General features: G+C 38.1%; 1 protein-coding gene and 1 long non-coding RNA gene across 4 annotated transcripts in view; one reads left to right on the top strand and one right to left on the bottom strand.

The window, feature by feature from the left end:
• The window catches only part of LOC123310555 (proteoglycan 4), a 266,769-nt gene that overhangs the window by 67,813 nt on the left and 186,352 nt on the right, over window positions 1–12,604 (top strand). The gene's annotated exons all lie outside the window — the stretch shown is intronic.
• LOC123310556 lies at window positions 1,385–2,599 on the bottom strand. Its single transcript, XR_006537373.1, has 2 exons — window positions 2,097–2,599; window positions 1,385–1,823 (listed from the first exon to the last, which is right to left on the bottom strand). It is a non-coding gene; the product is annotated as an uncharacterized LOC123310556 (long non-coding RNA).

Genomic DNA, 12,604 nt, shown 5'->3' with positions numbered 1-12,604 from the left:
TATTCTCAGTGTTTAACAGTTGAATCATTGGTTCAATTCAATATCACTTCTACATCTCATGGTAGGACGAAATGGATGCATAGGGAGGTAATAAGTAGTTGCTTTGTTCAACGTCTTCAACAAAGTCACCTCCTGTCGAGGGTTCAGAATACAATTGTGACAAGCAGCCGGTTGTATAACAATAACCAATTTGGTGCAGACGGAATACATTTATATGCAAATTCGGTAGGCGCCTCAGTTTCGATGTAAGAGCCTTTATGTTATACCTCTCTACACATATTTCCTATAAACATTCAGGGCAGATTCACCGTAATTGCCGGTCATTTACTTGCGACGTAGTGATTTCGACAAACCGAAAGGAAGACGGATATTGGCCCTAAAGTGCGAGAACAATGGTGTCCTACGGTCCAAGTATTAATCTGAGGAGGAATTCTGTCGCCTCAGCTCAGTCATCTCCTTGGAGAATGACGTGAAACGGTAATTCGATAGAAATTCCAAAAGTTATTCGCCAAGTTTTCTGATTATGGCTGACATTGTTCTCGGTTTTAATAATTCGGTAGTGTTGAAAGCTTAACGCTGAATAATGTCGGGCGGAAAATTCCGGTGTGACTCGTGAATTTCACTGGAAAGATTGAAACGTTCGTTCGGAAAATTTTCCAGTTGAAAGTACCGATGTCAGTGATTCCATATCAATAGTTGGGGAGCCGACGATGCTAAATCGGGATTTACTGGAGCGTCGAGGAGACCTAGTGGATTTTGAAGATTAGATGGTAGAAAGAAAAAAAGGTTATATGATGTATGCACTTCCAGCGGTGGGGAAAGCTTCTGCAGGTTCTCAAAGAAAGAAGAAAAAATCAGATTAAGATACTGTATATGACTTACGTGTCTCTAATAATAAATTCATGTTAATCTGACAGTTTGCGTGGTGGTGCTGGCCGTCCGAAGAGTAAAAAAGCGAGTCAGCGTGTCAGATTTTCAGAGGATGTTTTAATTGGGCTCAAAGAAAGCTACTTTTCAAGAGACTGACAATTTGGACGTGACACGAGGTCACAGCGGTCCTTTGAAAATGCAAAAAAAATCGTTAGTTTTACATACTCGAGCGTGTCAGATTTTTATATACATAGATGGTTAATCTGTGTGTTGCAGACGTGTTGACACATTTATCTGAAACTAATCAGGGAAGTTTTTCTTAATCTGACACTTTGATAGTGATAACAAGACATTTTTTTATGAATATCTCCCTTCCTGTATCTCTAATCATTATTGTATTCAAATGAAATTTGCAACTTGTAACGTAACAATTGCCCTGAAGGGCGTTCGAGCATGAAACTCTACTTCTAATTTCTCAAGGGGGGCTTGATTACCCCAGCAACAAAATTCCCAGTCAGGTTTTTCACAATATATTATTTAAAATAATTACAATGTACAATCTGAAAATCACTCGTAATGACAGAAATTTAAAGTTTACAGTCTCTCAAAATTTCACAACTTAGATCTACTTAGCTTAAGTGAGTTCAAGCAACAGATCTGTCCCTTTGGACGTGGGTTTCCTGTAGTATTCGATAATGTGCAGCGTAGAGTTGAATTTCAGCCCAAGGTTGATGATTCTGCTTTAAACCAAAATCGTACTTTCAGAGTCAGACACCTGCATTTCTGTCCAAATTCTATTAAGCCTCAAGCTCCGTTCAAATGCTGTGCCTCAAGCCAAAGTTGCATTCCAAATTCTTGTCAAACACATAAGCAGCCAGCTCCGGTACAGAAATTGGAGTTCCAGTCCAAAAATTTGAGCTCCGTACCAAAAATTTGAGCTCCGGACCAAAAAGCTATGCGAAATAAACAAGAATGAAAATGTGCAGAAAAATTTAACAGAACTCCTTCCCAACTCTTCATGAGAAAACAAAGATTTTCATGAACAAAATAATATAATTATTAAATAAACCTGAGAAGGAATCCTGCTCTGGGGAAATGAAAAGCAGTACAAGAACATGTGCTGTAAAACAAAATGAAGGCAAGCAATAAATCTAGAACCAGCAAATTTACCTAATCAAACATTCCTAGTGAGATCCCTGTTTAAATTAAAGGAATTATGAACTTACCGAGACAATATTGTTAACCTCGCCAACTTAAAATTCATTAATTTCAGAATAATCAATCGATGAATTCCGATACGATATTTCGACAGATAACCTTCTTCCTTGAGGGAAAAAGCGGAAAAGGAAGAACCTTCGAGAAATTTTCAATGCGCAGACAAATGAAAGATTACCGAGGCGCGAGACACAGAGCTAATGTGTGTCAACGTAAAGATGTAGTTCGCGAAAATCAGCGGCGTTGCAACAATAAGGTGTCAAGCATGGGCGTGCAAGTCGTTGCACACACCTCTCACCAGGAAAGAAAAAAAATTTGCAAAATTTTTTTTTATAAAACATGCTGAAGGCTGAACACAGTGAAGGCTACTTGAAAATAATGTGAAAATGAAGAAGGCTGAAGGCGATTCGAGAGGTAAAATGCTGAAGGCTATTTGAAATTTCGAGGACAATGAAAACGCTGAAGGCGACTTAAAGCTAAAACTTACAAACTAGGAAAAGGTGAAAGATATCTAGTCACTCAAGGTGGCTAGATACCGGCATGTCCAGCTAGATATGAGATGAAAATACAAACCGATTCAACTAAAGATATTAAATAATGGGCCGAAATTTTTTTAATAATTTTTTTTGCAAACTAAAAAGAGAAACTTCATCGAAACCCGAATCGAAGATTTCGATGAAGGCGCTGGACAAGGGGGATATTTTTTAACTAAGGTCGCTTCCCCTGCGACCCCCATCACATCTTAGAGTGGTGATGTCCGCATCGAGAGTCACAATCGGTATAATAGAAAATTTTTCGTGTCAAAGGTCGGTATGGTCACAAATTATAATCGGAACATTCAGTGGTCCGCGTGGGCAAAAAGCTACGGCTTAGTGCACGACCAACTGATAACTCGTCGGGAGTTTTACAAGGAAGAAAGAGTCAAAATCCGTAAGAAAAAGAAGAAAAGGTAGCTCAGCGTGCCCTCGCACACTAGCCCGATAAAGATGTCAGAGTCGGTAAGAAGATTTCAAAGAAAAGACATAGTCGGTAAGATTTCAAAGAGAAGACATAATCGGTAAAATTTTAAAGAAGAGACATAGTCGGTAAGATTTTAGAAGAGACATAGTCGGTAAGATTTTAAAGAAGAGACATAGTCGGTAAGATTTTAAAGAAAAGACATAATTGGTATGTAATTGTTACACAAATTCGGTAAAGAGTCATCCTCAACGATGAACAGTCAAATCCGGTGTAAATGAAGACAGCAAGTTTGCAGTCTGTCTCACTTAAGATGTTAAACGTGAAATGTGAAGGTGATCTAACAAAATATTTCGAAATCACTTCCCAACCCATCCTCTCCATTGAAGTGAACGAAAAGCTCGCGGCAAAAGTTTGTTGGGCGCCAGCAGGTGTAAAACCTGCAAAGTCAAAAATAGGGGAAAACATTTCAATCCGGTGCTCAGAAAATGTATCTGCATCAGTGACGCAAAATTTAAAATCAAACTCCAAAATATACAGTTGGATACAACAAGATTTTTTTAAGTGCATATCCGCAATATATTCCAGACAAATTAACGGCAATTTCATGCAAAGCTACGAGGAAGGTCGAAAATAGGTACGATAAAGAAATTGCCAATCAAGTAAATAATCCTGTGCACCGGAAAGAGTGAATTTAATGGTCATGTTCGTGTTCGTCAGAGTCGGTAGGTACATCATGAGTTAGATCAGGTTTAAGATGTTTAACCTGGAAGTTACCCAGTTTGTGTCCGTCTAGATCTTTCAAGGCATAGACCAATGGGGAGATAACTTCATCGACAATACAAGGAATATACTTTGGAGCGAACTTAGCAGAAAACTTATTCGATGCATCCGAGAGGACAAAATTCTTCCTCCAAACCCTATCACCTACACCATAACGAACGTCACGCTTCCTCAGATTATAGCGATTTGCATTCTTCTTATATGCATCAAAGAGTCTACGCTGAACAGTCTTATAAAGGTCCGGAAGGTTTTTGAGTTGTAGAGATGGGTCCAAAAACCTATTTTCCACTTCAATCAAATTACTAGCGTTATCTGAAATCAAACCAAAGAAAGCACCGTCAGTGGGAACGTTTCTGCCAAAACACAAATAAGATGGAGAATAACCCGTGACTTCATGCCTTGCCAATCTGATAGCTTGAGCAATTTGATAGAGATTCTGATCCCAAGTATTATGCTTTTCATCGATGAAAGATCTAATTGCGGTTGTTATCGTTTTATTGACTCGTTCAGTGGGATTAATTTGTGGAAAATACCTTGCATTGTACCAGATTTTTTGTACATTATATTTCTTAGCCAAATTCTTAAATTCATTGGAAGTGAATTGAACTCCATTATCTACAACTATGATCTGCGGAACACCAAACATAAGGAAAACCTGATTCTCAATGAACTTGACAACACCCTTTGAGGTGGCCCTAGCCATAGGATGCACTAAGACAAACTTGGTGAACCAATCTGTAACTACAAGGACGTACTGATTACCATTCTTCGATCTGGGATATGGACCCAACAAGTCGGCAGATATTAACTGGAAGGGAAAATTTTGCGATAATTACCAGTTAAACCAGCTTGTGGCAAATTGTCCGACTTGCACGAAGCACATACCTTACATTTACGAATATATAATTTTACAGAATTCCTCATTTTCGGCCAGTAGTATAATTGGGAGAGTCTAGAGAGGGTTTTAAATACACCAAAGTGTCCAGCTAAAGGGTCGTCATGATACTTATTCAGAAGTTCCAGCCTATTTTCTGTCGGAACCACAATTTTCCAATCTGCAGACGCATCCGAGAGCCTAGATCTACTCATGATGTGTTTATATAAGACATTTCCTGAAACCTTGAAATCAGGGAAGGACTCAGGATTCCTAGAAACCCTATCACACATAGTTCGGTACCAAAGATCCGGTTTCAACCTATTCAGATCCAGAACAGCTGTTTCAGGAATTCTAGACAAGGAATCAGCCACGGTATTGAGGGAGCCACTGCGATGAAGTATTTTGAACCGGTGACAGGACAAACGAACAATCCACCTTGCAATCCTAGGAGAAGGGTTCTTCATAGAGTGCAGCCACTGTAGTGATGAATGATCCGTTATTACAGTGAATTCAGTTCCTTCAATGTAGGGACGAAATCGATCGGTAGAGAGAAGAATAGAAAGAAGCTCCTTCTCAGTCGTTGTGTAATTTCGCTGACACTTTGTTAAAGTCCTGCTGAAATATGCTATGGGATGTTCAACACCGTCATTTTCCTGAAATAGAACACTGCCTACACCCACATCAGAGGCATCACAGGCTAAAAAGAAAGGCTTTGTAAAATCTGGGCTAGCTAGAATTGGAGTTGAGGTCAGCATCTGCTTGACCGTTCTGAATGCAGCATCAGCCTCGTCCGTCCACTGTACTGGTTGTCCCTTTTTGCGACCTTTTAACAAATCTGAAATAGGAGCACACACTGTCGAGAAGTTTTTCAAGAAACGTCGATAATATCCAACAAGACCAATCAATCTTCTAATTTGTGTAGCATTGGTAGGAATTGGATACTCCACGATTGACTTAATTTTATCGGGATCTGTTCTGAGACCTTGTTCATCCACCAAAAATCCTAGAAATTTAAGTGAGGGACGACAGAAATGACACTTTTCGAAGTTAACCGTCAAGTTTGCCTCTTGAAGGCGCTTAAAAAGTTCTCTCAGAACCCAAATATGAGTCTCAAAATCGGGAGTTGCTATAATGACGTCATCTAAATAATAAAAGACATATGGCTCAAGAGATGACCCTATTACAATATCCATAAGACGGCACATAGCTTGAGACGCGTTATTTAAGCCAAAGGGAAGGACATTGAAGCAAAATAACCCACGACCCTGAACGGCGAATGTCGTTTTCAACTTGGATTCCTCATCAAGCGGAATTTGAAAAAATGCAGACTTCAAATCTATGGACGACAAAAATGAGGCATTACGAACCTTACCAATTATTGAATCGATTAAAGGCATAGGATATGAATCAGGAACAGTAACCGAGTTTAACCTCCTACCATCAAAGCAAACCCTATATGAACCATCTTTCTTGGCAACCAGCCAAAGAGGAGATAGCCAAGGTGAAACTGTTGTCACAGGTTCAATGATACCAAGTTCCAACATTTCATCTATCTGTTCATTGAGAACAGATTGCATAGCCGGTGAAAGGGGATACTGCCGTTGACGTATTGGAGAGCCTTCAGTCTTGATAGAATATGTGAGAAGGTGTGTTCTACCAATTCTATCTTTGGGTCCTATGGTCCCATATAATTTGATTACTTCGTCCAAAATATCCTTCTGCATGGGTGACAAATCATCAGCAGGCTTGATTGCATGAACTGCAGCAGTGTTGAGAACTGATGAATTATAGGAAGGGTTAGTGAAATCCAACTTGATATTAAAAGCTTCAACGAAATCCATTCCGAGAATCATTTCTTGCGAGATAGAAGGAACTACCAAAAACCTGAGAGCTTTCGAGAGACCATTTAATTCGATATTCAGAGTCACGTAACCCAGAGTGCTCTGTAATGTTCCGTCAGCCGTGGTAAGATGCAAGGAAACATCATAATTTAAAGGGATATTGAGTTTCTTCAACATAAACAAGGAAGGAGAACCAAGAATTGACACATTACTGCCGCTGTCTAGCAATGCCAAAACGCTTTCCGTAGATATCTTGACTCTAAGATAAGGTCTATTGTCATCGTTAAGTCTTTCCAGTAAGTGGCATACAGAATGAGGAGGATCTTTGAGATTGTTATCTGAATGATGAGGCCTTTTATCAGAAAAGGAGATTTTTATCGTCTCTAACCAGTTGTTAAAGACCTCGCGATCAAATCTATTTACTGTTCGGTGTTTCGAGTCGATGTGGCAGTACTTGAACGCCGATTCACGCTGTCTGCCATAACGTGACCAGCAGCTACGTTTTTTGAACATTTGAAGCACTTCGATTTTACAATTCCGCTTGCTCCACATCCGAAACAAAATTTATTCCTCCTGGCTAGCCTACAGGCGGAATACTTGTGACCAGATTTTTTACAATTCCAACAGGAAATCAAGTTGAGTTCAGAAACGGCTTGCGACTTTATTTTGTTTAAGCCCAAAGTATCCTCTATTCTCTTACACAAGGAAATTAAATCAGATATTGTGTCAATGTCTCTCAAAACTAAAGCCTTCAGATAATCTGGTTGCAAATTTGACCGAATAATGTTAACTATTTCCTTGTCTTGGGGTTTTGTATTCAAGCGATGGAATTGTGCCTCTAGTGAAGATATGAAAATGCTAGCGCTTTCTCCTGGACGTTGTTTCCTCGATTTTATTTCGTCAAGCATAACCTGATCATGATTCGAATGCAAAAAAGATTCCTTAAGCGCATCCACCAATTCTGACCATTTACTAAAAGATTTTCTGACGAAGTGGTTATGCCACCAAGTCCAAGCATCTGACTCAAATAAGTCAGCGGCGGAATCAAATAAATCTGCATCAGAGCAGCCACGAGAAACTTTCAACGTATCTAACATTTCAAGAAAAGGCATTAAAGGCTCTCTTCCAGAGAATTTCTTTAAGTTCCATTTATAGACCGGCACTTTACTACAGTGAGGCTGTGTTGAGACAATACCGGTAGAGAATGAGGAGGAGGCAATAGGTTTAACTGAGGACTTGCGCTCATCAAGTTCTGCTTCTAATTCAATGATCTGAAACATCATATCACGTTTTTGATCTTCCTCAGTAATCTCTTCAACAGAAATCCGCTTTAATCTCCCAGAACAATGACATAATCTATCTTCAAGTCTTTTAAATTCAGAAACATTAGACTTAGACGTTAATTTAGATATTTTTAAGGACAAGTCTGAAATTGATTGTGAAAGTTCCTCAAAGTTTTCCTTTATCGTAAAAATGTCCTGAATTTCAGAAAAACTTCGATCTCCTCTTTCCTGCGCCAAGAGACCTTTCAAAATTTTGCGATTTCGCTCAACAGTATTTTTGTCATCCCTTCCTAAACGTATAGCAACCTCATACGCGAGTTCATGAGCTTTCAAAGAGTCGGGGTTCATAATTCCAAGAATTCAAATGCAAGATATAAAAAAAATACAACAATAGCAAAGGTTCCAGAATTATTCAAAGCAAAAAGAAAAAGTGAAAGTAATGTGAGGTGTGCAAGCTTGAGAGACTGATAGGTTTCTTTAAACTGATGAAAAATGTCGCTGGGTTTCTCGAGGCCCCACGTTGTGTGCGCCAAATGTGTAACGTGACAATTGCCCTGAAGGGCGTTCGAGCATGAAACTCTACTTCTAATTTCTCAAGGGGGGCTTGATTACCCCAGCAACAAAATTCCCAGTCAGGTTTTTCACAATATATTATTTAAAATAATTACAATGTACAATCTGAAAATCACTCGTAATGACAGAAATTTAAAGTTTACAGTCTCTCAAAATTTCACAACTTAGATCTACTTAGCTTAAGTGAGTTCAAGCAACAGATCTGTCCCTTTGGACGTGGGTTTCCTGTAGTATTCGATAATGTGCAGCGTAGAGTTGAATTTCAGCCCAAGGTTGATGATTCTGCTTTAAACCAAAATCGTACTTTCAGAGTCAGACACCTGCATTTCTGTCCAAATTCTATTAAGCCTCAAGCTCCGTTCAAATGCTGTGCCTCAAGCCAAAGTTGCATTCCAAATTCTTGTCAAACACATAAGCAGCCAGCTCCGGTACAGAAATTGGAGTTCCAGTCCAAAAATTTGAGCTCCGTACCAAAAATTTGAGCTCCGGACCAAAAAGCTATGCGAAATAAACAAGAATGAAAATGTGCAGAAAAATTTAACAGAACTCCTTCCCAACTCTTCATGAGAAAACAAAGATTTTCATGAACAAAATAATATAATTATTAAATAAACCTGAGAAGGAATCCTGCTCTGGGGAAATGAAAAGCAGTACAAGAACATGTGCTGTAAAACAAAATGAAGGCAAGCAATAAATCTAGAACCAGCAAATTTACCTAATCAAACATTCCTAGTGAGATCCCTGTTTAAATTAAAGGAATTATGAACTTACCGAGACAATATTGTTAACCTCGCCTACTTAAAATTCATTAATTTCAGAATAATCAATCGATGAATTCCGATACGATATTTCGACAGATAACCTTCTTCCTTGAGGGAAAAAGCGGAAAAGGAAGAACCTTCGAGAAATTTTCAATGCGCAGACAAATGAAAGATTACCGAGGCGCGAGACACAGAGCTAATGTGTGTCAACGTAAAGATGTAGTTCGCGAAAATCAGCGGCGTTGCAACAATAAGGTGTCAAGCATGGGCGTGCAAGTCGTTGCAAACTTTTGTCGGAAGCAATTTTTCATACTTTAACCGTTTTCGAGCTAGAGGGTTATAAGGGTGAGGAGCTTAGCCACACATGTGAAAGGACAAGGCCATTGTAGAAATCCAGTCTAATGTACATTCATCGCCATACAAGGATATATTGAAAAATTCTTAGCCTACTATAGAACCAAACACAATTTCAATGTCAAAATATTTTATTACTCAACATATTCTCCTCTTAATTGGATACATTTATTACAGCGAACCTTCAAAGTCTCTAGACCTTTCAAAAAAAAGTTTCTTTTTGCTCTACAAACCAGACCTCCACAGCTTTTATTACCTCCTCGTTGGAAGAAAATTTACGATCTTTTAAACTTTAGTCAGTTCAGGAAAGAGATGATGGTCGGATGGAGCCAAATCTGGTGAACAAGGGGGTGTTCTAGTAATTCAAACCCTAAATCACGAATTTTTTGCACGGCAACATGAGTCTTGTGTTCAGGGGCGTTGTCCTACAAAAACAAAACACCTTTGGTTAGCTTTCCGCGTCTTTTATCTTTAATTTTTTCCCGTAGAGTGATCAGTAAAGTCGAATCGTGATATCCGGTTATTGTTCTACCCTTATTCAAAAAATCAATCATGATTACTCCATGGCAATCTCAAAAAACTGAATCAAGAACTTTGCTAGCAGATATTTGGACACGAAACTTCTTAGGTCTTGGAGAACCAGAGTGTTGCCATTCCATCGATTGTTGCTTTGTTTCTGGATCGTAAAAATGAACCCAAGTCTCATCCATAGTAACAATTCGGTTTAAGAAGTCTACATTGTTTTCAAATCGAGCACAGATCGAACGCGATGCTTCTGCCCTTGCACGCTTTTGGTAAACATTCAAACATATTGGGATCCATTTTGCAGCAATTTTTCTCATGTACAAATTGACGTGAACTATATGATGAATGCGTTCGTATATATTCAGTGCTTCAGATATCCGTTTTAGCCCAATTCGACGGTCTGATAAAATCATGTCATGAACTGCATCGATATTTTCGGGGACTGACACAGAAACTGGCCTTCCCGATCGGTCATCATCTTCAATGGAAAATTGACCTCTTTTGAAGCTTGCAGTCCAATTTTTCACAATCGCATACGAATGAAATTGACCACCAAGGGTATTAAGTATATCTTCGTAAATCTGCTTACCTCTTAACCCTTTTAAATACAGATGATGGCTCGATACTCCAATTTTTCAATTTTCACAATTTCGGCGGACATCTTCGTTCTCTTAATTTACTGCGTACCTCTGGTTTACTTTTTTCACCTCAAATTTCACACTGACACTTCTAATGAGTTTTTGTTCGTTGCTAAAAATAACAATTTCAATAAGAGTTTGCATTTAAAAAAACGAAAGTTCGCCTAATGTTTCGAAATGAAAGAATATTTAAACTCGTCAGTGGATTCTACTTAAAAAGTACCTATAGAAGGTTCAAGTTTCAGATCTGTTACTTCAAAGACAAAAAAGTTAGGAGAATTTTTCGAAATCGTGAAAATCTTACTTTTTGCTAATAACTCAAACGCGGAGAATCGTAAGAGGCTATTGTTTTCACCATTCTTTGTTTCCCTGAAAAAGAGCTCGGAAATGTGTCATCTGTTTTCTTTTAGCTCTTACAGTTCTCGAGATCCCCTCAGTAGACAACGAATTTTTCCCACCCTGTACATACTCGTGCTTTTCAGATTTTCATACAGATGGTTAATCTTGGTGTTGCAGAGGTGTTGACCCATTAATCTGACACTAATCAGGGCGAGTTTTCTTAGTCTGACAATGTAGAGATGATTAGAATGCATTTTTTTTTAAATATCTCCCTTCCTGTACCTCTAATCGTTTCTGTATTCATCATGAAAGTTTTAGATAAAAAAATTCTATACAGCTTTTGTCTGAAGCAATTTTTCATACTCTCAACAGTTTTCGAGCTAGAGGGTGATAAGGGCGAAGAGCTTCGCCACACATCCGAAAGGCCAAGGTCAATATAGAAACCCAGTCTATTGTACATTCATCGCCATACATCTCAAAAACGTTCAAACGTAGAAAAAATTGCTTCGGACAAAATTTGTAGAAAATGTTATGCTCTACAACTTTTATAATGACTACGAAACAATTTGAGGCACAAGAGGGGAGATAATTCAAAAAAACTGATTTTTTTGACCTTTATGGCCAATTTTTTTTTCCTTCGGCTTTCTAAAATTGTCAGAATATATTATTCTTGAATCATTAGCTTCAAAATTGAAAAAAAAAACCATCGCGTTCGAGAATGTGACGTTTTTTTTTTGTAAGTTTGTCGCCTTCCCACATATTTTCGACACTCTCAAATCTCAGATTAAGAGGTATTGTTACGATCCGTTTTATTCATTATTTCATGTTGTACATAAACTTATTACTATAATCAACGAAATCGCAACTTGAAAAAGAAATTCAATGCTCAACTAAAAATAAGTGACTTTTCTGAAAACTATCGTGACTGACATCTCTCCATTTTTTTTATGTTTCCATGCCATCCAAAATTTCCTAGCATAGCATCTATAGTGCATTCACATTTATTTCAGCAGTCGGTTGGCCATGAAATAATTTTCTCAAGTTTTTGTAACTAGAACGGAGTAGGGTTGGCACTCATGAAATGTCGGTAATGTCATAACGCCGTTGCCACAACTGATATCGATTTTTATTACGAAAATGCCGAAAGTGATTGAAAAAAGAAACAGGGTTTCAGGAAGTGCTATTTAGAATTCATGCTAATTCAAATTGTTATACCCTGATATTCCAAAATCCACAATACGTCAGACGGTAGCGAACATATTCAATGTAAGAGAATTTATATGATGTTTCATCTGAATCTAAACGAATTATATTTCAGCTGAATATTTCCACAATCAGAAAGATTGTGAATGAAGAGGATGACAAAGAATTTCCTTCTATTGGGAGACCCAAAAAAGTGGTGGCATTTGAGAATTTTATGTTTGAGTGAATTAATGCGAAAAGTTTACTACAGAATTTTCGATGAATGTCATCGTAGAATAAGTTCCCGAAAATTGATTTTTCTATTTTTCATTTGACTGTCCTATATATTGTAAATGTCTTAAGGTACCAATAAATACCTAATTATTATTATTATATCAATGCATTA

Source organism: Coccinella septempunctata, chromosome 3 (assembly GCF_907165205.1).
Source record: "Coccinella septempunctata chromosome 3, icCocSept1.1, whole genome shotgun sequence".
NCBI classification, from domain to species: domain Eukaryota; kingdom Metazoa; phylum Arthropoda; class Insecta; order Coleoptera; family Coccinellidae; genus Coccinella; species Coccinella septempunctata.
This window is presented reverse-complemented; position numbering and strand designations above follow the sequence as displayed.